The sequence below is a fragment of the Eurosta solidaginis genome, unplaced genomic scaffold (genome assembly GCF_040869045.1).
Source record: "Eurosta solidaginis isolate ZX-2024a unplaced genomic scaffold, ASM4086904v1 ctg00001140.1, whole genome shotgun sequence".
In the NCBI taxonomy this organism is placed as follows: domain Eukaryota; kingdom Metazoa; phylum Arthropoda; class Insecta; order Diptera; family Tephritidae; genus Eurosta; species Eurosta solidaginis.
This window is the reverse complement of record NW_027136962.1, coordinates 51,168-76,812: the sequence shown is the minus strand read 5'-3', so window position 1 is coordinate 76,812 and position 25,645 is coordinate 51,168. Positions and strand designations below refer to the sequence as shown.

Genomic DNA, 25,645 nt, shown 5'->3' with positions numbered 1-25,645 from the left:
CTAGTGTCTGACACTGTAAGTCAGCCCTACCATGCTGACCAATTTTAAAATTGATGTTTCAATTGCAAAACAAAATTAAAAATTTTCATCGACTTAGAAAAATTCATATCTCTTTGTTAATTTATATTTTGTGGCCCTGAAAAGCGCCTTTTTGTTAACATTTTTTGATGTTTCAATTGCAAAACAAAATTAAAAATTTTCATCGACTTAGAAAAATTCATATCTCTTTGTTAATTTATATTTTGTGGCCCTGAAAAGGGCCTTTTTGTTAACATTTTTCACTTCCTCAGTCGCACAAATTACTTGGAGCTTGTGTATTTGGTAACAGCCTTAGTACCCTCACTCACGGCATGCTTAGCCAATTCACCAGGCAACAATAGGCGTACGGCAGTTTGAATTTCGCGACTAGTAATTGTTGAACGTTTATTGTAATGAGCTAAACGTGATGCTTCAGCAGCAATACGTTCAAAAATGTCATTAACAAAACTGTTCATGATACTCATTGCTTTCGACGATATACCAGTATCAGGATGTACTTGTTTCAACACTTTATAAATGTAGATGGCATAACTTTCCTTCCTCTTACGCTTCTTCTTCTTGTCGTTTTTAGTAATATTCTTCTGAGCCTTACCGGCCTTCTTAGCTGCTTTACCACTAGTTTTAGGAGGCATATTTAATTTTCACAAAATCACTTCACTATCACTCACACTTTTTAATAATTTTCCAAGTGTCAAAATGCGCACCTTTAAGTGTATTTTTTCCGACAAACCATTCAACCTGTTCGTAACGATTCGCTAAATATTGCCGGCATTAATTTGAAAACATGCGATTGGGGTTGCTCAATGTACAAACGAAAAAGTATATAAGCGCAGCACAAATTGCGTTTAGGAAATAAAGTGCCCAAGCTATTCAGCTAGTGTGTGTATTTGTGAAAAAGTGTATTAAGTGAAATATATAACAACAATGTCTGGCCGTGGTAAAGGTGGTAAAGTAAAGGGAAAGGCAAAGTCACGTTCAAACCGTGCTGGTCTTCAATTCCCTGTCGGTCGTATTCATCGCTTGTTACGTAAAGGCAATTATGCTGAACGTGTTGGTGCCGGTGCTCCAGTATATTTAGCTGCTGTTATGGAATATTTGGCAGCTGAAGTTCTTGAATTGGCTGGTAATGCTGCACGTGATAATAAAAAAACTAGAATTATTCCACGTCATTTACAATTGGCTATTCGTAACGATGAAGAATTGAATAAACTATTGTCTGGAGTTACCATAGCTCAAGGTGGTGTTTTACCAAATATTCAAGCTGTACTTTTACCAAAGAAGACCGAAAAGAAAGCATAAGTGATGTAATCGCCGATTTACATATATTCTTAGACGCCAAATTTAAAACCGTCCTTTTCAGGACGACAAAATATATATACAAAGAGATTAATTATATTGTCATATATATGTATTTATCTATTTTAAAACCTATTAAAACACTTTTTGAAAGAAAAATTTAAAAGGTCATAAGTACACTTTTGGAAAATTTATTTTTTTAACGAAATCTGCGTTAACAACTACTTCAATTAATAAAATAGTGTTTGAAAATATTCATAAAAAAGTTGACTTACATCATTTTCCAGAAGAAAAAAAACTGAGCAACATTAAAAAAGTACAGCATGCAAGCTACTACATATTGTATGTATATATGTACATATGTATGTTTGTATGAGCATCTCGACAAAGGCGCAAAAAGTTGTGGCGTGTATTCATACGTACCAAAGGTACAAACACACAACCGTGCATACATATTAATGTATGTGTTTAGCAAATAAATGTGTATATACTCGTGAGTAGGTATACACACCATATTAAGGGTAAAACTACAGCTGCTACTATCAAAATACGAATTTTCATTAACAGTTGCTTCAGTTATTTTTGATCTTTTTTGTTTAAAAAAATTTGTGGTCCTGAAAAGGACCGTTTATAATATTTATTAAAATATGGAATTAAGCACGTTCACCACGTATACGTCTAGCCAATTGAATATCTTTTGGCATAATTGTGACACGTTTTGCATGAATGGCACACAAATTTGTATCTTCGAACAAACCAACTAAATATGCTTCACTTGCTTCTTGTAATGCCATAACAGCTGAACTCTGGAAACGTAAATCAGTTTTAAAATCTTGAGCAATTTCACGCACCAAACGTTGGAATGGCAATTTACGAATCAACAGTTCGGTACTCTTCTGATAACGACGAATTTCACGCAAAGCGACTGTACCTGGGCGATAACGATGTGGCTTCTTCACTCCACCAGTTGCCGGCGCACTTTTGCGAGCAGCTTTAGTGGCCAATTGTTTACGTGGCGCTTTACCACCAGTCGATTTACGGGCTGTTTGCTTTGTACGAGCCATTTCTCACTTTTATTTTTCACAATTCAAAATAAACACTGATCACTGAACACTTCACTTAATAAACCTAATTTTTATAAATGTGGAAATACATATAATAAAATACACAAAAACGTTTCATTTGTCCATTTTTTTAGGATTGCAATATTGTGCGAGTTAAAATGAGATAGAAATATTTATGCCACATAATGGTAGCTCACTCAATGTTGTGGATTTTTGTATAAATAGCAGCTACGTTCGGTAACCAAGCTATTAGTTGTGAAGTGAAGTGATCAAGTGAAGTGTTCTTGTGAAAGCTAAAAAAAGTGCTAAATAGAAAAAATGACTGGTCGTGGCAAAGGTGGAAAAGGATTAGGTAAAGGTGGCGCCAAACGTCATCGCAAAGTTTTACGTGATAACATCCAAGGTATCACAAAGCCAGCTATTCGACGTTTAGCACGTCGTGGTGGCGTAAAACGTATATCTGGTTTAATATATGAAGAAACTCGTGGTGTTTTAAAAGTATTTTTGGAAAATGTTATCCGTGATGCAGTCACTTATACTGAACATGCTAAAAGGAAAACAGTTACGGCTATGGATGTTGTATATGCATTGAAGAGGCAGGGTCGTACATTGTATGGTTTCGGCGGTTAAATTCATTTTTACGGACATATTAACACAAAATAAATATACATTCAAACAAACGGTCCTTTTCAGGACCACAATATTTTTTAACAAAGATTTCAAAATTTCTCTAATACAATACATAACAGAAAGATATGTTATTAAGATGTACATGCATATGTAGTATGTATGAATGTTCGTTTAAACTAAGTAGCATACGTATGTATGCATAATGAAAACTCATGCAAATGAATATACCCCGACACAAGCCAAGCGATATAAATATGTCTATAATAGCAGGCTTATTTTCAAAAATGGCATAAGTTCATTTTTGTAAAAAAATAAACTTAATCTGATTTTAGTAGCAAGAGTATCTGAATACACTAAACTATAAAGTATATAACAAAATTTACTTAAATCGACTTATATCATTTAAAAAAAAAAAGGACAAATTCACAGCTGCGAGTATACACATTAAAATAGCCATACTTATACCAATTTAGGCAAACAAATTTTGCCAACGACCATACCACGCTGAATACATCGGTTCTCGTCCGATCACCGAAATTAAGCAGCGTCGGGCGCGGTTAGTACTTAGATGGGGGACCGCTTGGGAACACCGCGTGTTGTTGGCATATCCAACTTTTTCTTTTATTTTATGTATATATATGTACATAAATATTTTTTTTATTAAATTGCATTTAATTGAATAAATACTTGGAATACAATTTAATATTTCTATAGATTCAATGGAAAAATTTCATACGCGCGCATACATTTACGTGCATAATAATATTAGTTATAATTTTTTACCATATCAATTATTGATTTAAAGCTTATAAGCATTCATCATATAAATACAAAATGAATCTGCATAGTACAAATTCATACTCATCCACCTATTATAGTACTTAAAATGGACGCTGATGTCCGATTATGTTCAGATATGTATATTATAATCATATTGATAATTAGAATTTTTTTTATTTTTTTTTGAATGTCATGAAATTTCATTTAATTATACATATAAGTTGTAGACGTCCAATATCAATAATCAATTCAGACTAAAATTCCAAACTTTAGATGCCTTTAAGTGAAGCCATATAGGGTTACTCTAGTGTTGCAATAGAAATATTTAAAAAATTTTTTAAAATAAAATAATGTTGTTAAAACTCAACGAAGATAAGTTTTTTGATTTCTAATTTAACATATTTTATATATCCGAATTAAAATTTTGATTAGTACAAATATATTTTAAGAAATTTCACTTAATTGAGAAAAAATTCGATTTTATCAGTGCAAACTTTTGATTAAAATGCCTGACACTCCGAAAATATGAAATTCATCAATTTAAATGAATTCGTATATCAAACTAACACATTTCAGTTATCTATTTTTACATGAATATTTGCAATAACTTTAATATGTGAATTTTAATTAATTTATTAAGATGAAAAGTTTATCAAATGTAAATGGTACGTAGCACTGAAATGAAAACATTTGTCATCCATCTTTTCGCTGCGCTTCTCAAATTTTAAACAGAGTATCGCATTCTATGCGCTTGTATAAAAAAGTATAAATAGTGAGTTTGTGCTTTGTGTGCTTAAATTGATAAATATTTTCAAGTGTTAATAAAAGTTTAAATAAAATAATTAAGTGAAAATGTCTGACACAATCGCTGTTGCAAATGTTAGCTCACCAGTAGCTGCTTCTGCTGCTGTTGCTGAGAAGAAAGTTGCTGCTAAAAAAGCAACTAAACCCAAAAAACCATCGGTTGCTCCCACTCATCCACCAACTCAACAAATGGTAGATGCATCGATTAAGAATTTGAAGGAACGTGGTGGCTCATCACTTTTGGCAATTAAGAAATATATTAGTGCAACATATAAATGTGACGCCCAAAAATTGGCACCATTTATTAAGCGCTATTTGAAATCGGCTGTTACTAGTGGAAAATTGATTCAAACCAAAGGAAAGGGGGCATCTGGTTCATTTAAATTATCAGCTGCAGCCACTAAATCAGGTGATGGTAAGTCAAAATCGGTTGATAAATCAAAAGCCAAAAAAGATAGTGCAACATTAAAGAAAAAATCGTCGAGTGGTGTTAAAAAGGCAAGTGGTGAGAAAAAAGTGAAAAAAGCTGTTGCCACTAAGAAAACCGCCGAAAAAAAGAAAAGTGAGAAATCTAAGGCTAAAGACGCAAAAAAGACTGGCGCCGTTAAAGCCAAGCCAACCAAGTCGAAATCTGCCACCGCTAAGTCAAAGGCAACAAAAGCAAAAGCAACTGCTACCAAACCAAAAAAGGCTGCGACTAAAAAGCCAGCTGCAAAAAAGGCATCAGCTATACGTCTGACTACAGCGTTGCTTCGCCATAATAATTAACCGCTCTAGTGTCTGACACTGTAAGTCAGCCCTACCATGCTGACCAATTTTAAAATTGATGTTTCAATTGCAAAACAAAATTAAAAATTTTCATCGACTTAGAAAAATTCATATCTCTTTGTTAATTTATATTTTGTGGCCCTGAAAAGCGCCTTTTTGTTAATATTTTTTGATGTTTCAATTGCAAAACAAAATTAAAAATTTTCATCGACTTAGAAAAATTCATATCTCTTTGTTAATTTATATTTTGTGGCCCTGAAAAGGGCCTTTTTGTTAACATTTTTCACTTTTATACATATTTTCCTCAGTCGCACAAATTACTTGGAGCTTGTGTATTTGGTAACAGCCTTAGTACCCTCACTCACGGCATGCTTAGCCAATTCACCAGGCAACAATAGGCGTACGGCAGTTTGAATTTCGCGACTAGTAATTGTTGAACGTTTATTGTAATGAGCTAAACGTGATGCTTCAGCAGCAATACGTTCAAAAATGTCATTAACAAAACTGTTCATGATACTCATTGCTTTCGACGATATACCAGTATCAGGATGTACTTGTTTCAACACTTTATAAATGTAGATGGCATAACTTTCCTTCCTCTTACGCTTCTTCTTCTTGTCGTTTTTAGTAATATTCTTCTGAGCCTTACCGGCCTTCTTAGCTGCTTTACCACTAGTTTTAGGAGGCATATTTAATTTTCACAAAATCACTTCACTATCACTCACACTTTTTAATAATTTTCTAAGTGTCAAAATGCGCACCTTTAAGTGTATTTTTTCCGACAAACCATTCAACCTGTTCGTAACGATTCGCTAAATATTGCCGGCATTAATTTGAAAACATGCGATTGGGGTTGCTCAATGTACAAACGAAAAAGTATATAAGCGCAGCACAAATTGCGTTTAGGAAATAAAGTGCCCAAGCTATTCAGCTAGTGTGTGTATTTGTGAAAAAGTGTATTAAGTGAAATATATAACAACAATGTCTGGCCGTGGTAAAGGTGGTAAAGTAAAGGGAAAGGCAAAGTCACGTTCAAACCGTGCTGGTCTTCAATTCCCTGTCGGTCGTATTCATCGCTTGTTACGTAAAGGCAATTATGCTGAACGTGTTGGTGCCGGTGCTCCAGTATATTTAGCTGCTGTTATGGAATATTTGGCAGCTGAAGTTCTTGAATTGGCTGGTAATGCTGCACGTGATAATAAAAAAACTAGAATTATTCCACGTCATTTACAATTGGCTATTCGTAACGATGAAGAATTGAATAAACTATTGTCTGGAGTTACCATAGCTCAAGGTGGTGTTTTACCAAATATTCAAGCTGTACTTTTACCAAAGAAGACCGAAAAGAAAGCATAAGTGATGTAATCGCCGATTTACATATATTCTTAGACGCCAAATTTAAAACCGTCCTTTTCAGGACGACAAAATATATATACAAAGAGATTAATTATATTGTCATATATATGTATTTATCTATTTTAAAACCTATTAAAACACTTTTTGAAAGAAAAATTTAAAAGGTCATAAGTACACTTTTGGAAAATTTATTTTTTTAACGAAATCTGCGTTAACAACTACTTCAATTAATAAAATAGTGTTTGAAAATATTCATAAAAAAGTTGACTTACATCATTTTCCAGAAGAAAAAAAACTGAGCAACATTAAAAAAGTACAGCATGCAAGCTACTACATATTGTATGTATATATGTACATATGTATGTTTGTATGAGCATCTCGACAAAGGCGCAAAAAGTTGTGGCGTGTATTCATACGTACCAAAGGTACAAACACACAACCGTGCATACATATTAATGTATGTGTTTAGCAAATAAATGTGTATATACTCGTGAGTAGGTATACACACCATATTAAGGGTAAAACTACAGCTGCTACTATCAAAATACGAATTTTCATTAACAGTTGCTTCAGTTATTTTTGATCTTTTTTGTTTAAAAAAATTTGTGGTCCTGAAAAGGACCGTTTATAATATTTATTAAAATATGGAATTAAGCACGTTCACCACGTATACGTCTAGCCAATTGAATATCTTTTGGCATAATTGTGACACGTTTTGCATGAATGGCACACAAATTTGTATCTTCGAACAAACCAACTAAATATGCTTCACTTGCTTCTTGTAATGCCATAACAGCTGAACTCTGGAAACGTAAATCAGTTTTAAAATCTTGAGCAATTTCACGCACCAAACGTTGGAATGGCAATTTACGAATCAACAGTTCGGTACTCTTCTGATAACGACGAATTTCACGCAAAGCGACTGTACCTGGGCGATAACGATGTGGCTTCTTCACTCCACCAGTTGCCGGCGCACTTTTGCGAGCAGCTTTAGTGGCCAATTGTTTACGTGGCGCTTTACCACCAGTCGATTTACGGGCTGTTTGCTTTGTACGAGCCATTTCTCACTTTTATTTTTCACAATTCAAAATAAACACTGATCACTGAACACTTCACTTAATAAACCTAATTTTTATAAATGTGGAAATACATGTAATAAAATACACAAAAACGTTTCATTTGTCCATTTTTTTAGGGTTGCAATATTGTGCGAGTTAAAATGAGATAGAAATATTTATGCCACATAATGGTAGCTCACTCAATGTTGTGGATTTTTGTATAAATAGCAGCTACGTTCGGTAACCAAGCTATTAGTTGTGAAGTGAAGTGATCAAGTGAAGTGTTCTTGTGAAAGCTAAAAAAAGTGCTAAATAGAAAAAATGACTGGTCGTGGCAAAGGTGGAAAAGGATTAGGTAAAGGTGGCGCCAAACGTCATCGCAAAGTTTTACGTGATAACATCCAAGGTATCACAAAGCCAGCTATTCGACGTTTAGCACGTCGTGGTGGCGTAAAACGTATATCTGGTTTAATATATGAAGAAACTCGTGGTGTTTTAAAAGTATTTTTGGAAAATGTTATCCGTGATGCAGTCACTTATACTGAACATGCTAAAAGGAAAACAGTTACGGCTATGGATGTTGTATATGCATTGAAGAGGCAGGGTCGTACATTGTATGGTTTCGGCGGTTAAATTCATTTTTACGGACATATTAACACAAAATAAATATACATTCAAACAAACGGTCCTTTTCAGGACCACAATATTTTTTAACAAAGATTTCAAAATTTCTCTAATACAATACATAACAGAAAGATATGTTATTAAGATGTACATGCATATGTAGTATGTATGAATGTTCGTTTAAACTAAGTAGCATACGTATGTATGCATAATGAAAACTCATGCAAATGAATATACCCCGACACAAGCCAAGCGATATAAATATGTCTATAATAGCAGGCTTATTTTCAAAAATGGCATAAGTTCATTTTTGTAAAAAAATAAACTTAATCTGATTTTAGTAGCAAGAGTATCTGAATACACTAAACTATAAAGTATATAACAAAATTTACTTAAATCGACTTATATCATTTAAAAAAAAAAAGGACAAATTCACAGCTGCGAGTATACACATTAAAATAGCCATACTTATACCAATTTAGGCAAACAAATTTTGCCAACGACCATACCACGCTGAATACATCGGTTCTCGTCCGATCACCGAAATTAAGCAGCGTCGGGCGCGGTTAGTACTTAGATGGGGGACCGCTTGGGAACACCGCGTGTTGTTGGCATATCCAACTTTTTCTTTTATTTTATGTATATATATGTACATAAATATTTTTTTTATTAAATTGCATTTAATTGAATAAATACTTGGAATACAATTTAATATTTCTATAGATTCAATGGAAAAATTTCATACGCGCGCATACATTTACGTGCATAATAATATTAGTTATAATTTTTTACCATATCAATTATTGATTTAAAGCTTATAAGCATTCATCATATAAATACAAAATGAATCTGCATAGTACAAATTCATACTCATCCACCTATTATAGTACTTAAAATGGACGCTGATGTCCGATTATGTTCAGATATGTATATTATAATCATATTGATAATTAATAAGCATTCAATGAGAATTTTTTTTATTTTTTTTTTTGAATGTCATGAAATTTCATTTAATTATACATATAAGTTGTAGACGTCCAATATCAATAATCAATTCAGACTAAAATTCCAAACTTTAGATGCCTTTAAGTGAAGCCATATAGGGTTACTCTAGTGTTGCAATAGAAATATTTAAAAAATTTTTTAAAATAAAATAATGTTGTTAAAACTCAACGAAGATAAGTTTTTTGATTTCTAATTTAACATATTTTATATATCCGAATTAAAATTTTGATTAGTACAAATATATTTTAAGAAATTTCACTTAATTGAGAAAAAATTCGATTTTATCAGTGCAAACTTTTGATTAAAATGCCTGACACTCCGAAAATATGAAATTCATCAATTTAAATGAATTCGTATATCAAACTAACACATTTCAGTTATCTATTTTTACATGAATATTTGCAATAACTTTAATATGTGAATTTTAATTAATTTATTAAGATGAAAAGTTTATCAAATGTAAATGGTACGTAGCACTGAAATGAAAACATTTGTCATCCATCTTTTCGCTGCGCTTCTCAAATTTTAAACAGAGTATCGCATTCTATGCGCTTGTATAAAAAAGTATAAATAGTGAGTTTGTGCTTTGTGTGCTTAAATTGATAAATATTTTCAAGTGTTAATAAAAGTTTAAATAAAATAATTAAGTGAAAATGTCTGACACAATCGCTGTTGCAAATGTTAGCTCACCAGTAGCTGCTTCTGCTGCTGTTGCTGAGAAGAAAGTTGCTGCTAAAAAAGCAACTAAACCCAAAAAACCATCGGTTGCTCCCACTCATCCACCAACTCAACAAATGGTAGATGCATCGATTAAGAATTTGAAGGAACGTGGTGGCTCATCACTTTTGGCAATTAAGAAATATATTAGTGCAACATATAAATGTGACGCCCAAAAATTGGCACCATTTATTAAGCGCTATTTGAAATCGGCTGTTACTAGTGGAAAATTGATTCAAACCAAAGGAAAGGGGGCATCTGGTTCATTTAAATTATCAGCTGCAGCCACTAAATCAGGTGATGGTAAGTCAAAATCGGTTGATAAATCAAAAGCCAAAAAAGATAGTGCAACATTAAAGAAAAAATCGTCGAGTGGTGTTAAAAAGGCAAGTGGTGAGAAAAAAGTGAAAAAAGCTGTTGCCACTAAGAAAACCGCCGAAAAAAAGAAAAGTGAGAAATCTAAGGCTAAAGACGCAAAAAAGACTGGCGCCGTTAAAGCCAAGCCAACCAAGTCGAAATCTGCCACCGCTAAGTCAAAGGCAACAAAAGCAAAAGCAACTGCTACCAAACCAAAAAAGGCTGCGACTAAAAAGCCAGCTGCAAAAAAGGCATCAGCTAAAAAATAAATATGCTGCGTTTTTTGTGATAATTTACAAGGACACAACATTCATTAAATGTTGAATTATCAATAAGCCCTTTTCAGGGCTACAAAATATACAAACAAAAAGATCAAAAATGTACGCAATACGTCTGACTACAGCGTTGCTTCGCCATAATAATTAACCGCTCTAGTGTCTGACACTGTAAGTCAGCCCTACCATGCTGACCAATTTTAAAATTGATGTTTCAATTGCAAAACAAAATTAAAAATTTTCATCGACTTAGAAAAATTCATATCTCTTTGTTAATTTATATTTTGTGGCCCTGAAAAGCGCCTTTTTGTTAACATTTTTTGATGTTTCAATTGCAAAACAAAATTAAAAATTTTCATCGACTTAGAAAAATTCATATCTCTTTGTTAATTTATATTTTGTGGCCCTGAAAAGGGCCTTTTTGTTAACATTTTTCACTTTTATACATATTTTCCTCAGTCGCACAAATTACTTGGAGCTTGTGTATTTGGTAACAGCCTTAGTACCCTCACTCACGGCATGCTTAGCCAATTCACCAGGCAACAATAGGCGTACGGCAGTTTGAATTTCGCGACTAGTAATTGTTGAACGTTTATTGTAATGAGCTAAACGTGATGCTTCAGCAGCAATACGTTCAAAAATGTCATTAACAAAACTGTTCATGATACTCATTGCTTTCGACGATATACCAGTATCAGGATGTACTTGTTTCAACACTTTATAAATGTAGATGGCATAACTTTCCTTCCTCTTACGCTTCTTCTTCTTGTCGTTTTTAGTAATATTCTTCTGAGCCTTACCGGCCTTCTTAGCTGCTTTACCACTAGTTTTAGGAGGCATATTTAATTTTCACAAAATCACTTCACTATCACTCACACTTTTTAATAATTTTCTAAGTGTCAAAATGCGCACCTTTAAGTGTATTTTTTCCGACAAACCATTCAACCTGTTCGTAACGATTCGCTAAATATTGCCGGCATTAATTTGAAAACATGCGATTGGGGTTGCTCAATGTACAAACGAAAAAGTATATAAGCGCAGCACAAATTGCGTTTAGGAAATAAAGTGCCCAAGCTATTCAGCTAGTGTGTGTATTTGTGAAAAAGTGTATTAAGTGAAATATATAACAACAATGTCTGGCCGTGGTAAAGGTGGTAAAGTAAAGGGAAAGGCAAAGTCACGTTCAAACCGTGCTGGTCTTCAATTCCCTGTCGGTCGTATTCATCGCTTGTTACGTAAAGGCAATTATGCTGAACGTGTTGGTGCCGGTGCTCCAGTATATTTAGCTGCTGTTATGGAATATTTGGCAGCTGAAGTTCTTGAATTGGCTGGTAATGCTGCACGTGATAATAAAAAAACTAGAATTATTCCACGTCATTTACAATTGGCTATTCGTAACGATGAAGAATTGAATAAACTATTGTCTGGAGTTACCATAGCTCAAGGTGGTGTTTTACCAAATATTCAAGCTGTACTTTTACCAAAGAAGACCGAAAAGAAAGCATAAGTGATGTAATCGCCGATTTACATATATTCTTAGACGCCAAATTTAAAACCGTCCTTTTCAGGACGACAAAATATATATACAAAGAGATTAATTATATTGTCATATATATGTATTTATCTATTTTAAAACCTATTAAAACACTTTTTGAAAGAAAAATTTAAAAGGTCATAAGTACACTTTTGGAAAATTTATTTTTTTAACGAAATCTGCGTTAACAACTACTTCAATTAATAAAATAGTGTTTGAAAATATTCATAAAAAAGTTGACTTACATCATTTTCCAGAAGAAAAAAAACTGAGCAACATTAAAAAAGTACAGCATGCAAGCTACTACATATTGTATGTATATATGTACATATGTATGTTTGTATGAGCATCTCGACAAAGGCGCAAAAAGTTGTGGCGTGTATTCATACGTACCAAAGGTACAAACACACAACCGTGCATACATATTAATGTATGTGTTTAGCAAATAAATGTGTATATACTCGTGAGTAGGTATACACACCATATTAAGGGTAAAACTACAGCTGCTACTATCAAAATACGAATTTTCATTAACAGTTGCTTCAGTTATTTTTGATCTTTTTTGTTTAAAAAAATTTGTGGTCCTGAAAAGGACCGTTTATAATATTTATTAAAATATGGAATTAAGCACGTTCACCACGTATACGTCTAGCCAATTGAATATCTTTTGGCATAATTGTGACACGTTTTGCATGAATGGCACACAAATTTGTATCTTCGAACAAACCAACTAAATATGCTTCACTTGCTTCTTGTAATGCCATAACAGCTGAACTCTGGAAACGTAAATCAGTTTTAAAATCTTGAGCAATTTCACGCACCAAACGTTGGAATGGCAATTTACGAATCAACAGTTCGGTACTCTTCTGATAACGACGAATTTCACGCAAAGCGACTGTACCTGGGCGATAACGATGTGGCTTCTTCACTCCACCAGTTGCCGGCGCACTTTTGCGAGCAGCTTTAGTGGCCAATTGTTTACGTGGCGCTTTACCACCAGTCGATTTACGGGCTGTTTGCTTTGTACGAGCCATTTCTCACTTTTATTTTTCACAATTCAAAATAAACACTGATCACTGAACACTTCACTTAATAAACCTAATTTTTATAAATGTGGAAATACATGTAATAAAATACACAAAAACGTTTCATTTGTCCATTTTTTTAGGGTTGCAATATTGTGCGAGTTAAAATGAGATAGAAATATTTATGCCACATAATGGTAGCTCACTCAATGTTGTGGATTTTTGTATAAATAGCAGCTACGTTCGGTAACCAAGCTATTAGTTGTGAAGTGAAGTGATCAAGTGAAGTGTTCTTGTGAAAGCTAAAAAAAGTGCTAAATAGAAAAAATGACTGGTCGTGGCAAAGGTGGAAAAGGATTAGGTAAAGGTGGCGCCAAACGTCATCGCAAAGTTTTACGTGATAACATCCAAGGTATCACAAAGCCAGCTATTCGACGTTTAGCACGTCGTGGTGGCGTAAAACGTATATCTGGTTTAATATATGAAGAAACTCGTGGTGTTTTAAAAGTATTTTTGGAAAATGTTATCCGTGATGCAGTCACTTATACTGAACATGCTAAAAGGAAAACAGTTACGGCTATGGATGTTGTATATGCATTGAAGAGGCAGGGTCGTACATTGTATGGTTTCGGCGGTTAAATTCATTTTTACGGACATATTAACACAAAATAAATATACATTCAAACAAACGGTCCTTTTCAGGACCACAATATTTTTTAACAAAGATTTCAAAATTTCTCTAATACAATACATAACAGAAAGATATGTTATTAAGATGTACATGCATATGTAGTATGTATGAATGTTCGTTTAAACTAAGTAGCATACGTATGTATGCATAATGAAAACTCATGCAAATGAATATACCCCGACACAAGCCAAGCGATATAAATATGTCTATAATAGCAGGCTTATTTTCAAAAATGGCATAAGTTCATTTTTGTAAAAAAATAAACTTAATCTGATTTTAGTAGCAAGAGTATCTGAATACACTAAACTATAAAGTATATAACAAAATTTACTTAAATCGACTTATATCATTTAAAAAAAAAAAGGACAAATTCACAGCTGCGAGTATACACATTAAAATAGCCATACTTATACCAATTTAGGCAAACAAATTTTGCCAACGACCATACCACGCTGAATACATCGGTTCTCGTCCGATCACCGAAATTAAGCAGCGTCGGGCGCGGTTAGTACTTAGATGGGGGACCGCTTGGGAACACCGCGTGTTGTTGGCATATCCAACTTTTTCTTTTATTTTATGTATATATATGTACATAAATATTTTTTTTATTAAATTGCATTTAATTGAATAAATACTTGGAATACAATTTAATATTTCTATAGATTCAATGGAAAAATTTCATACGCGCGCATACATTTACGTGCATAATAATATTAGTTATAATTTTTTACCATATCAATTATTGATTTAAAGCTTATAAGCATTCATCATATAAATACAAAATGAATCTGCATAGTACAAATTCATACTCATCCACCTATTATAGTACTTAAAATGGACGCTGATGTCCGATTATGTTCAGATATGTATATTATAATCATATTGATAATTAATAAGCATTCAATGAGAATTTTTTTTATTTTTTTTTTTGAATGTCATGAAATTTCATTTAATTATACATATAAGTTGTAGACGTCCAATATCAATAATCAATTCAGACTAAAATTCCAAACTTTAGATGCCTTTAAGTGAAGCCATATAGGGTTACTCTAGTGTTGCAATAGAAATATTTAAAAAATTTTTTAAAATAAAATAATGTTGTTAAAACTCAACGAAGATAAGTTTTTTGATTTCTAATTTAACATATTTTATATATCCGAATTAAAATTTTGATTAGTACAAATATATTTTAAGAAATTTCACTTAATTGAGAAAAAATTCGATTTTATCAGTGCAAACTTTTGATTAAAATGCCTGACACTCCGAAAATATGAAATTCATCAATTTAAATGAATTCGTATATCAAACTAACACATTTCAGTTATCTATTTTTACATGAATATTTGCAATAACTTTAATATGTGAATTTTAATTAATTTATTAAGATGAAAAGTTTATCAAATGTAAATGGTACGTAGCACTGAAATGAAAACATTTGTCATCCATCTTTTCGCTGCGCTTCTCAAATTTTAAACAGAGTATCGCATTCTATGCGCTTGTATAAAAAAGTATAAATAGTGAGTTTGTGCTTTGTGTGCTTAAATTGATAAATATTTTCAAGTGTTAATAAAAGTTTAAATAAAATAATTAAGTGAAAATGTCTGACACAATCGCTGTTGCAAATGTTAGCTCACCAGTAGCTGCTTCTGCTGCTGTTGCTGAGAAGAAAGTTGCTGCTAAAAAAGCAACTAAACCCAAAAAACCATCGGTTGCTCCCACTCATCCACCAACTCAACAAATGGTAGATGCATCGATTAAGAATTTGAAGGAACGTGGTGGCTCATCACTTTTGGCAATTAAGAAATATATTAGTGCAACATATAAATGTGACGCCCAAAAATTGGCACCATTTATTAAGCGCTATTTGAAATCGGCTGTTACTAGTGGAAAATTGATTCAAACCAAAGGAAAGGGGGCATCTGGTTCATTTAAATTATCAGCTGCAGCCACTAAATCAGGTGATGGTAAGTCAAAATCGGTTGATAAATCAAAAGCCAAAAAAGATAGTGCAACATTAAAGAAAAAATCGTCGAGTGGTGTTAAAAAGGCAAGTGGTGAGAAAAAAGTGAAAAAAGCTGTTGCCACTAAGAAAACCGCCGAAAAAAAGAAAAGTGAGAAATCTAAGGCTAAAGACGCAAAAAAGACTGGCGCCGTTAAAGCCAAGCCAACCAAGTCGAAATCTGCCACCGCTAAGTCAAAGGCAACAAAAGCAAAAGCAACTGCTACCAAACCAAAAAAGGCTGCGACTAAAAAGCCAGCTGCAAAAAAGGCATCAGCTAAAAAATAAATATGCTGCGTTTTTTGTGATAATTTACAAGGACACAACATTCATTAAATGTTGAATTATCAATAAGCCCTTTTCAGGGCTACAAAATATACAAACAAAAAGATCAAAAATGTACGCAATACGTCTGACTACAGCGTTGCTTCGCCATAATAATTAACCGCTCTAGTGTCTGACACTGTAAGTCAGCCCTACCATGCTGACCAATTTTAAAATTGATGTTTCAATTGCAAAACAAAATTAAAAATTTTCATCGACTTAGAAAAATTCATATCTCTTTGTTAATTTATATTTTGTGGCCCTGAAAAGCGCCTTTTTGTTAACATTTTTTGATGTTTCAATTGCAAAACAAAATTAAAAATTTTCATCGACTTAGAAAAATTCATATCTCTTTGTTAATTTATATTTTGTGGCCCTGAAAAGGGCCTTTTTGTTAACATTTTTCACTTTTATACATATTTTCCTCAGTCGCACAAATTACTTGGAGCTTGTGTATTTGGTAACAGCCTTAGTACCCTCACTCACGGCATGCTTAGCCAATTCACCAGGCAACAATAGGCGTACGGCAGTTTGAATTTCGCGACTAGTAATTGTTGAACGTTTATTGTAATGAGCTAAACGTGATGCTTCAGCAGCAATACGTTCAAAAATGTCATTAACAAAACTGTTCATGATACTCATTGCTTTCGACGATATACCAGTATCAGGATGTACTTGTTTCAACACTTTATAAATGTAGATGGCATAACTTTCCTTCCTCTTACGCTTCTTCTTCTTGTCGTTTTTAGTAATATTCTTCTGAGCCTTACCGGCCTTCTTAGCTGCTTTACCACTAGTTTTAGGAGGCATATTTAATTTTCACAAAATCACTTCACTATCACTCACACTTTTTAATAATTTTCTAAGTGTCAAAATGCGCACCTTTAAGTGTATTTTTTCCGACAAACCATTCAACCTGTTCGTAACGATTCGCTAAATATTGCCGGCATTAATTTGAAAACATGCGATTGGGGTTGCTCAATGTACAAACGAAAAAGTATATAAGCGCAGCACAAATTGCGTTTAGGAAATAAAGTGCCCAAGCTATTCAGCTAGTGTGTGTATTTGTGAAAAAGTGTATTAAGTGAAATATATAACAACAATGTCTGGCCGTGGTAAAGGTGGTAAAGTAAAGGGAAAGGCAAAGTCACGTTCAAACCGTGCTGGTCTTCAATTCCCTGTCGGTCGTATTCATCGCTTGTTACGTAAAGGCAATTATGCTGAACGTGTTGGTGCCGGTGCTCCAGTATATTTAGCTGCTGTTATGGAATATTTGGCAGCTGAAGTTCTTGAATTGGCTGGTAATGCTGCACGTGATAATAAAAAAACTAGAATTATTCCACGTCATTTACAATTGGCTATTCGTAACGATGAAGAATTGAATAAACTATTGTCTGGAGTTACCATAGCTCAAGGTGGTGTTTTACCAAATATTCAAGCTGTACTTTTACCAAAGAAGACCGAAAAGAAAGCATAAGTGATGTAATCGCCGATTTACATATATTCTTAGACGCCAAATTTAAAACCGTCCTTTTCAGGACGACAAAATATATATACAAAGAGATTAATTATATTGTCATATATATGTATTTATCTATTTTAAAACCTATTAAAACACTTTTTGAAAGAAAAATTTAAAAGGTCATAAGTACACTTTTGGAAAATTTATTTTTTTAACGAAATCTGCGTTAACAACTACTTCAATTAATAAAATAGTGTTTGAAAATATTCATAAAAAAGTTGACTTACATCATTTTCCAGAAGAAAAAAAACTGAGCAACATTAAAAAAGTACAGCATGCAAGCTACTACATATTGTATGTATATATGTACATATGTATGTTTGTATGAGCATCTCGACAAAGGCGCAAAAAGTTGTGGCGTGTATTCATACGTACCAAAGGTACAAACACACAACCGTGCATACATATTAATGTATGTGTTTAGCAAATAAATGTGTATATACTCGTGAGTAGGTATACACACCATATTAAGGGTAAAACTACAGCTGCTACTATCAAAATACGAATTTTCATTAACAGTTGCTTCAGTTATTTTTGATCTTTTTTGTTTAAAAAAATTTGTGGTCCTGAAAAGGACCGTTTATAATATTTATTAAAATATGGAATTAAGCACGTTCACCACGTATACGTCTAGCCAATTGAATATCTTTTGGCATAATTGTGACACGTTTTGCATGAATGGCACACAAATTTGTATCTTCGAACAAACCAACTAAATATGCTTCACTTGCTTCTTGTAATGCCATAACAGCTGAACTCTGGAAACGTAAATCAGTTTTAAAATCTTGAGCAATTTCACGCACCAAACGTTGGAATGGCAATTTACGAATCAACAGTTCGGTACTCTTCTGATAACGACGAATTTCACGCAAAGCGACTGTACCTGGGCGATAACGATGTGGCTTCTTCACTCCACCAGTTGCCGGCGCACTTTTGCGAGCAGCTTTAGTGGCCAATTGTTTACGTGGCGCTTTACCACCAGTCGATTTACGGGCTGTTTGCTTTGTACGAGCCATTTCTCACTTTTATTTTTCACAATTCAAAATAAACACTGATCACTGAACACTTCACTTAATAAACCTAATTTTTATAAATGTGGAAATACATATAATAAAATACACAAAAACGTTTCATTTGTCCATTTTTTTAGGGTTGCAATATTGTGCGAGTTAAAATGAGATAGAAATATTTATGCCACATAATGGTAGCTCACTCAATGTTGTGGATTTTTGTATAAATAGCAGCTACGTTCGGTAACCAAGCTATTAGTTGTGAAGTGAAGTGATCAAGTGAAGTGTTCTTGTGAAAGCTAAAAAAAGTGCTAAATAGAAAAAATGACTGGTCGTGGCAAAGGTGGAAAAGGATTAGGTAAAGGTGGCGCCAAACGTCATCGCAAAGTTTTACGTGATAACATCCAAGGTATCACAAAGCCAGCTATTCGACGTTTAGCACGTCGTGGTGGCGTAAAACGTATATCTGGTTTAATATATGAAGAAACTCGTGGTGTTTTAAAAGTATTTTTGGAAAATGTTATCCGTGATGCAGTCACTTATACTGAACATGCTAAAAGGAAAACAGTTACGGCTATGGATGTTGTATATGCATTGAAGAGGCAGGGTCGTACATTGTATGGTTTCGGCGGTTAAATTCATTTTTACGGACATATTAACACAAAATAAATATACATTCAAACAAACGGTCCTTTTCAGGACCACAATATTTTTTAACAAAGATTTCAAAATTTCTCTAATACAATACATAACAGAAAGATATGTTATTAAGATGTACATGCATATGTAGTATGTATGAATGTTCGTTTAAACTAAGTAGCATACGTATGTATGCATAATGAAAACTCATGCAAATGAATATACCCCGACACAAGCCAAGCGATATAAATATGTCTATAATAGCAGGCTTATTTTCAAAAATGGCATAAGTTCATTTTTGTAAAAAAATAAACTTAATCTGATTTTAGTAGCAAGAGTATCTGAATACACTAAACTATAAAGTATATAACAAAATTTACTTAAATCGACTTATATCATTTAAAAAAAAAAAGGACAAATTCACAGCTGCGAGTATACACATTAAAATAGCCATACTTATACCAATTTAGGCAAACAAATTTTGCCAACGACCATACCACGCTGAATACATCGGTTCTCGTCCGATCACCGAAATTAAGCAGCGTCGGGCGCGGTTAGTACTTAGATGGGGGACCGCTTGGGAACACCGCGTGTTGTTGGCATATCCAACTTTTTCTTTTATTTTATGTATATATATGTACATAAATATTTTTTTTATTAAATTGCATTTAATTGAATAAATACTTGGAATACAATTTAATATTTCTATAGATTCAATGGAAAAATTTCATACGCGCGCATACATTTACGTGCATAATAATATTAGTTATAATTTTTTACCATATCAATTATTGATTTAAAGCTTATAAGCATTCATCATATAAATACAAAATGAATCTGCATAGTACAAATTCATACTCATCCACCTATTATAGTACTTAAAATGGACGCTGATGTCCGATTATGTTCAGATATGTATATTATAATCATATTGATAATTAGAATTTTTTTTATTTTTTTTTGAATGTCATGAAATTTCATTTAATTATACATATAAGTTGTAGACGTCCAATATCAATAATCAATTCAGACTAAAATTCCAAACTTTAGATGCCTTTAAGTGAAGCCATATAGGGTTACTCTAGTGTTGCAATAGAAATATTTAAAAAATTTTTTAAAATAAAATAATGTTGTTAAAACTCAACGAAGATAAGTTTTTTGATTTCTAATTTAACATATTTTATATATCCGAATTAAAATTTTGATTAGTACAAATATATTTTAAGAAATTTCACTTAATTGAGAAAAAATTCGATTTTATCAGTGCAAACTTTTGATTAAAATGCCTGACACTCCGAAAATATGAAATTCATCAATTTAAATGAATTCGTATATCAAACTAACACATTTCAGTTATCTATTTTTACATGAATATTTGCAATAACTTTAATATGTGAATTTTAATTAATTTATTAAGATGAAAAGTTTATCAAATGTAAATGGTACGTAGCACTGAAATGAAAACATTTGTCATCCATCTTTTCGCTGCGCTTCTCAAATTTTAAACAGAGTATCGCATTCTATGCGCTTGTATAAAAAAGTATAAATAGTGAGTTTGTGCTTTGTGTGCTTAAATTGATAAATATTTTCAAGTGTTAATAAAAGTTTAAATAAAATAATTAAGTGAAAATGTCTGACACAATCGCTGTTGCAAATGTTAGCTCACCAGTAGCTGCTTCTGCTGCTGTTGCTGAGAAGAAAGTTGCTGCTAAAAAAGCAACTAAACCCAAAAAACCATCGGTTGCTCCCACTCATCCACCAACTCAACAAATGGTAGATGCATCGATTAAGAATTTGAAGGAACGTGGTGGCTCATCACTTTTGGCAATTAAGAAATATATTAGTGCAACATATAAATGTGACGCCCAAAAATTGGCACCATTTATTAAGCGCTATTTGAAATCGGCTGTTACTAGTGGAAAATTGATTCAAACCAAAGGAAAGGGGGCATCTGGTTCATTTAAATTATCAGCTGCAGCCACTAAATCAGGTGATGGTAAGTCAAAATCGGTTGATAAATCAAAAGCCAAAAAAGATAGTGCAACATTAAAGAAAAAATCGTCGAGTGGTGTTAAAAAGGCAAGTGGTGAGAAAAAAGTGAAAAAAGCTGTTGCCACTAAGAAAACCGCCGAAAAAAAGAAAAGTGAGAAATCTAAGGCTAAAGACGCAAAAAAGACTGGCGCCGTTAAAGCCAAGCCAACCAAGTCGAAATCTGCCACCGCTAAGTCAAAGGCAACAAAAGCAAAAGCAACTGCTACCAAACCAAAAAAGGCTGCGACTAAAAAGCCAGCTGCAAAAAAGGCATCAGCTAAAAAATAAATATGCTGCGTTTTTTGTGATAATTTACAAGGACACAACATTCATTAAATGTTGAATTATCAATAAGCCCTTTTCAGGGCTACAAAATATACAAACAAAAAGATCAAAAATGTACGCAATACGTCTGACTACAGCGTTGCTTCGCCATAATAATTAACCGCTCTAGTGTCTGACACTGTAAGTCAGCCCTACCATGCTGACCAATTTTAAAATTGATGTTTCAATTGCAAAACAAAATTAAAAATTTTCATCGACTTAGAAAAATTCATATCTCTTTGTTAATTTATATTTTGTGGCCCTGAAAAGCGCCTTTTTGTTAACATTTTTTGATGTTTCAATTGCAAAACAAAATTAAAAATTTTCATCGACTTAGAAAAATTCATATCTCTTTGTTAATTTATATTTTGTGGCCCTGAAAAGGGCCTTTTTGTTAACATTTTTCACTTTTATACATATTTTCCTCAGTCGCACAAATTACTTGGAGCTTGTGTATTTGGTAACAGCCTTAGTACCCTCACTCACGGCATGCTTAGCCAATTCACCAGGCAACAATAGGCGTACGGCAGTTTGAATTTCGCGACTAGTAATTGTTGAACGTTTATTGTAATGAGCTAAACGTGATGCTTCAGCAGCAATACGTTCAAAAATGTCATTAACAAAACTGTTCATGATACTCATTGCTTTCGACGATATACCAGTATCAGGATGTACTTGTTTCAACACTTTATAAATGTAGATGGCATAACTTTCCTTCCTCTTACGCTTCTTCTTCTTGTCGTTTTTAGTAATATTCTTCTGAGCCTTACCGGCCTTCTTAGCTGCTTTACCACTAGTTTTAGGAGGCATATTTAATTTTCACAAAATCACTTCACTATCACTCACACTTTTTAATAATTTTCTAAGTGTCAAAATGCGCACCTTTAAGTGTATTTTTTCCGACAAACCATTCAACCTGTTCGTAACGATTCGCTAAATATTGCCGGCATTAATTTGAAAACATGCGATTGGGGTTGCTCAATGTACAAACGAAAAAGTATATAAGCGCAGCACAAATTGCGTTTAGGAAATAAAGTGCCCAAGCTATTCAGCTAGTGTGTGTATTTGTGAAAAAGTGTATTAAGTGAAATATATAACAACAATGTCTGGCCGTGGTAAAGGTGGTAAAGTAAAGGGAAAGGCAAAGTCACGTTCAAACCGTGCTGGTCTTCAATTCCCTGTCGGTCGTATTCATCGCTTGTTACGTAAAGGCAATTATGCTGAACGTGTTGGTGCCGGTGCTCCAGTATATTTAGCTGCTGTTATGGAATATTTGGCAGCTGAAGTTCTTGAATTGGCTGGTAATGCTGCACGTGATAATAAAAAAACTAGAATTATTCCACGTCATTTACAATTGGCTATTCGTAACGATGAAGAATTGAATAAACTATTGTCTGGAGTTACCATAGCTCAAGGTGGTGTTTTACCAAATATTCAAGCTGTACTTTTACCAAAGAAGACCGAAAAGAAAGCATAAGTGATGTAATCGCCGATTTACATATATTCTTAGACGCCAAATTTAAAACCGTCCTTTTCAGGACGACAAAATATATATACAAAGAGATTAATTATATTGTCATATATATGTATTTATCTATTTTAAAACCTATTAAAACACTTTTTGAAAGAAAAATTTAAAAGGTCATAAGTACACTTTTGGAAAATTTATTTTTTTAACGAAATCTGCGTTAACAACTACTTCAATTAATAAAATAGTGTTTGAAAATATTCATAAAAAAGTTGACTTACATCATTTTCCAGAAGAAAAAAAACTGAGCAACATTAAAAAAGTACAGCATGCAAGCTACTACATATTGTATGTATATATGTACATATGTATGTTTGTATGAGCATCTCGACAAAGGCGCAAAAAGTTGTGGCGTGTATTCATACGTACCAAAGGTACAAACACACAACCGTGCATACATATTAATGTATGTGTTTAGCAAATAAATGTGTATATACTCGTGAGTAGGTATACACACCATATTAAGGGTAAAACTACAGCTGCTACTATCAAAATACGAATTTTCATTAACAGTTGCTTCAGTTATTTTTGATCTTTTTTGTTTAAAAAAATTTGTGGTCCTGAAAAGGACCGTTTATAATATTTATTAAAATATGGAATTAAGCACGTTCACCACGTATACGTCTAGCCAATTGAATATCTTTTGGCATAATTGTGACACGTTTTGCATGAATGGCACACAAATTTGTATCTTCGAACAAACCAACTAAATATGCTTCACTTGCTTCTTGTAATGCCATAACAGCTGAACTCTGGAAACGTAAATCAGTTTTAAAATCTTGAGCAATTTCACGCACCAAACGTTGGAATGGCAATTTACGAATCAACAGTTCGGTACTCTTCTGATAACGACGAATTTCACGCAAAGCGACTGTACCTGGGCGATAACGATGTGGCTTCTTCACTCCACCAGTTGCCGGCGCACTTTTGCGAGCAGCTTTAGTGGCCAATTGTTTACGTGGCGCTTTACCACCAGTCGATTTACGGGCTGTTTGCTTTGTACGAGCCATTTCTCACTTTTATTTTTCACAATTCAAAATAAACACTGATCACTGAACACTTCACTTAATAAACCTAATTTTTATAAATGTGGAAATACATATAATAAAATACACAAAAACGTTTCATTTGTCCATTTTTTTAGGGTTGCAATATTGTGCGAGTTAAAATGAGATAGAAATATTTATGCCACATAATGGTAGCTCACTCAATGTTGTGGATTTTTGTATAAATAGCAGCTACGTTCGGTAACCAAGCTATTAGTTGTGAAGTGAAGTGATCAAGTGAAGTGTTCTTGTGAAAGCTAAAAAAAGTGCTAAATAGAAAAAATGACTGGTCGTGGCAAAGGTGGAAAAGGATTAGGTAAAGGTGGCGCCAAACGTCATCGCAAAGTTTTACGTGATAACATCCAAGGTATCACAAAGCCAGCTATTCGACGTTTAGCACGTCGTGGTGGCGTAAAACGTATATCTGGTTTAATATATGAAGAAACTCGTGGTGTTTTAAAAGTATTTTTGGAAAATGTTATCCGTGATGCAGTCACTTATACTGAACATGCTAAAAGGAAAACAGTTACGGCTATGGATGTTGTATATGCATTGAAGAGGCAGGGTCGTACATTGTATGGTTTCGGCGGTTAAATTCATTTTTACGGACATATTAACACAAAATAAATATACATTCAAACAAACGGTCCTTTTCAGGACCACAATATTTTTTAACAAAGATTTCAAAATTTCTCTAATACAATACATAACAGAAAGATATGTTATTAAGATGTACATGCATATGTAGTATGTATGAATGTTCGTTTAAACTAAGTAGCATACGTATGTATGCATAATGAAAACTCATGCAAATGAATATACCCCGACACAAGCCAAGCGATATAAATATGTCTATAATAGCAGGCTTATTTTCAAAAATGGCATAAGTTCATTTTTGTAAAAAAATAAACTTAATCTGATTTTAGTAGCAAGAGTATCTGAATACACTAAACTATAAAGTATATAACAAAATTTACTTAAATCGACTTATATCATTTAAAAAAAAAAAGGACAAATTCACAGCTGCGAGTATACACATTAAAATAGCCATACTTATACCAATTTAGGCAAACAAATTTTGCCAACGACCATACCACGCTGAATACATCGGTTCTCGTCCGATCACCGAAATTAAGCAGCGTCGGGCGCGGTTAGTACTTAGATGGGGGACCGCTTGGGAACACCGCGTGTTGTTGGCA

At 33.2% G+C, this 25,645-nt stretch overlaps 5 non-coding genes across 5 annotated transcripts; all 5 read left to right on the top strand.

Moving 5' to 3' along the window:
- The first annotated feature begins 3,515 nt into the window (after positions 1-3,515).
- Positions 3,516-3,634, top strand: LOC137235926 (5S ribosomal RNA). Its single transcript, XR_010948128.1, has one exon. It is a non-coding gene; the product is annotated as a 5S ribosomal RNA (ribosomal RNA).
- Positions 3,635-8,914: 5,280 nt separating this feature from the next.
- Positions 8,915-9,033, top strand: LOC137235925 (5S ribosomal RNA). The gene has a single exon (XR_010948127.1). It is a non-coding gene; the product is annotated as a 5S ribosomal RNA (ribosomal RNA).
- A 5,424-nt stretch (positions 9,034-14,457) lies between these two features.
- Positions 14,458-14,576, top strand: LOC137235924 (5S ribosomal RNA). The gene has a single exon (XR_010948126.1). It is a non-coding gene; the product is annotated as a 5S ribosomal RNA (ribosomal RNA).
- A 5,424-nt stretch (positions 14,577-20,000) lies between these two features.
- On the top strand, positions 20,001-20,119 carry LOC137235923 (5S ribosomal RNA). Its single transcript, XR_010948125.1, has one exon. It is a non-coding gene; the product is annotated as a 5S ribosomal RNA (ribosomal RNA).
- Positions 20,120-25,526: 5,407 nt separating this feature from the next.
- On the top strand, positions 25,527-25,645 carry LOC137235922 (5S ribosomal RNA). Its single transcript, XR_010948124.1, has one exon. It is a non-coding gene; the product is annotated as a 5S ribosomal RNA (ribosomal RNA).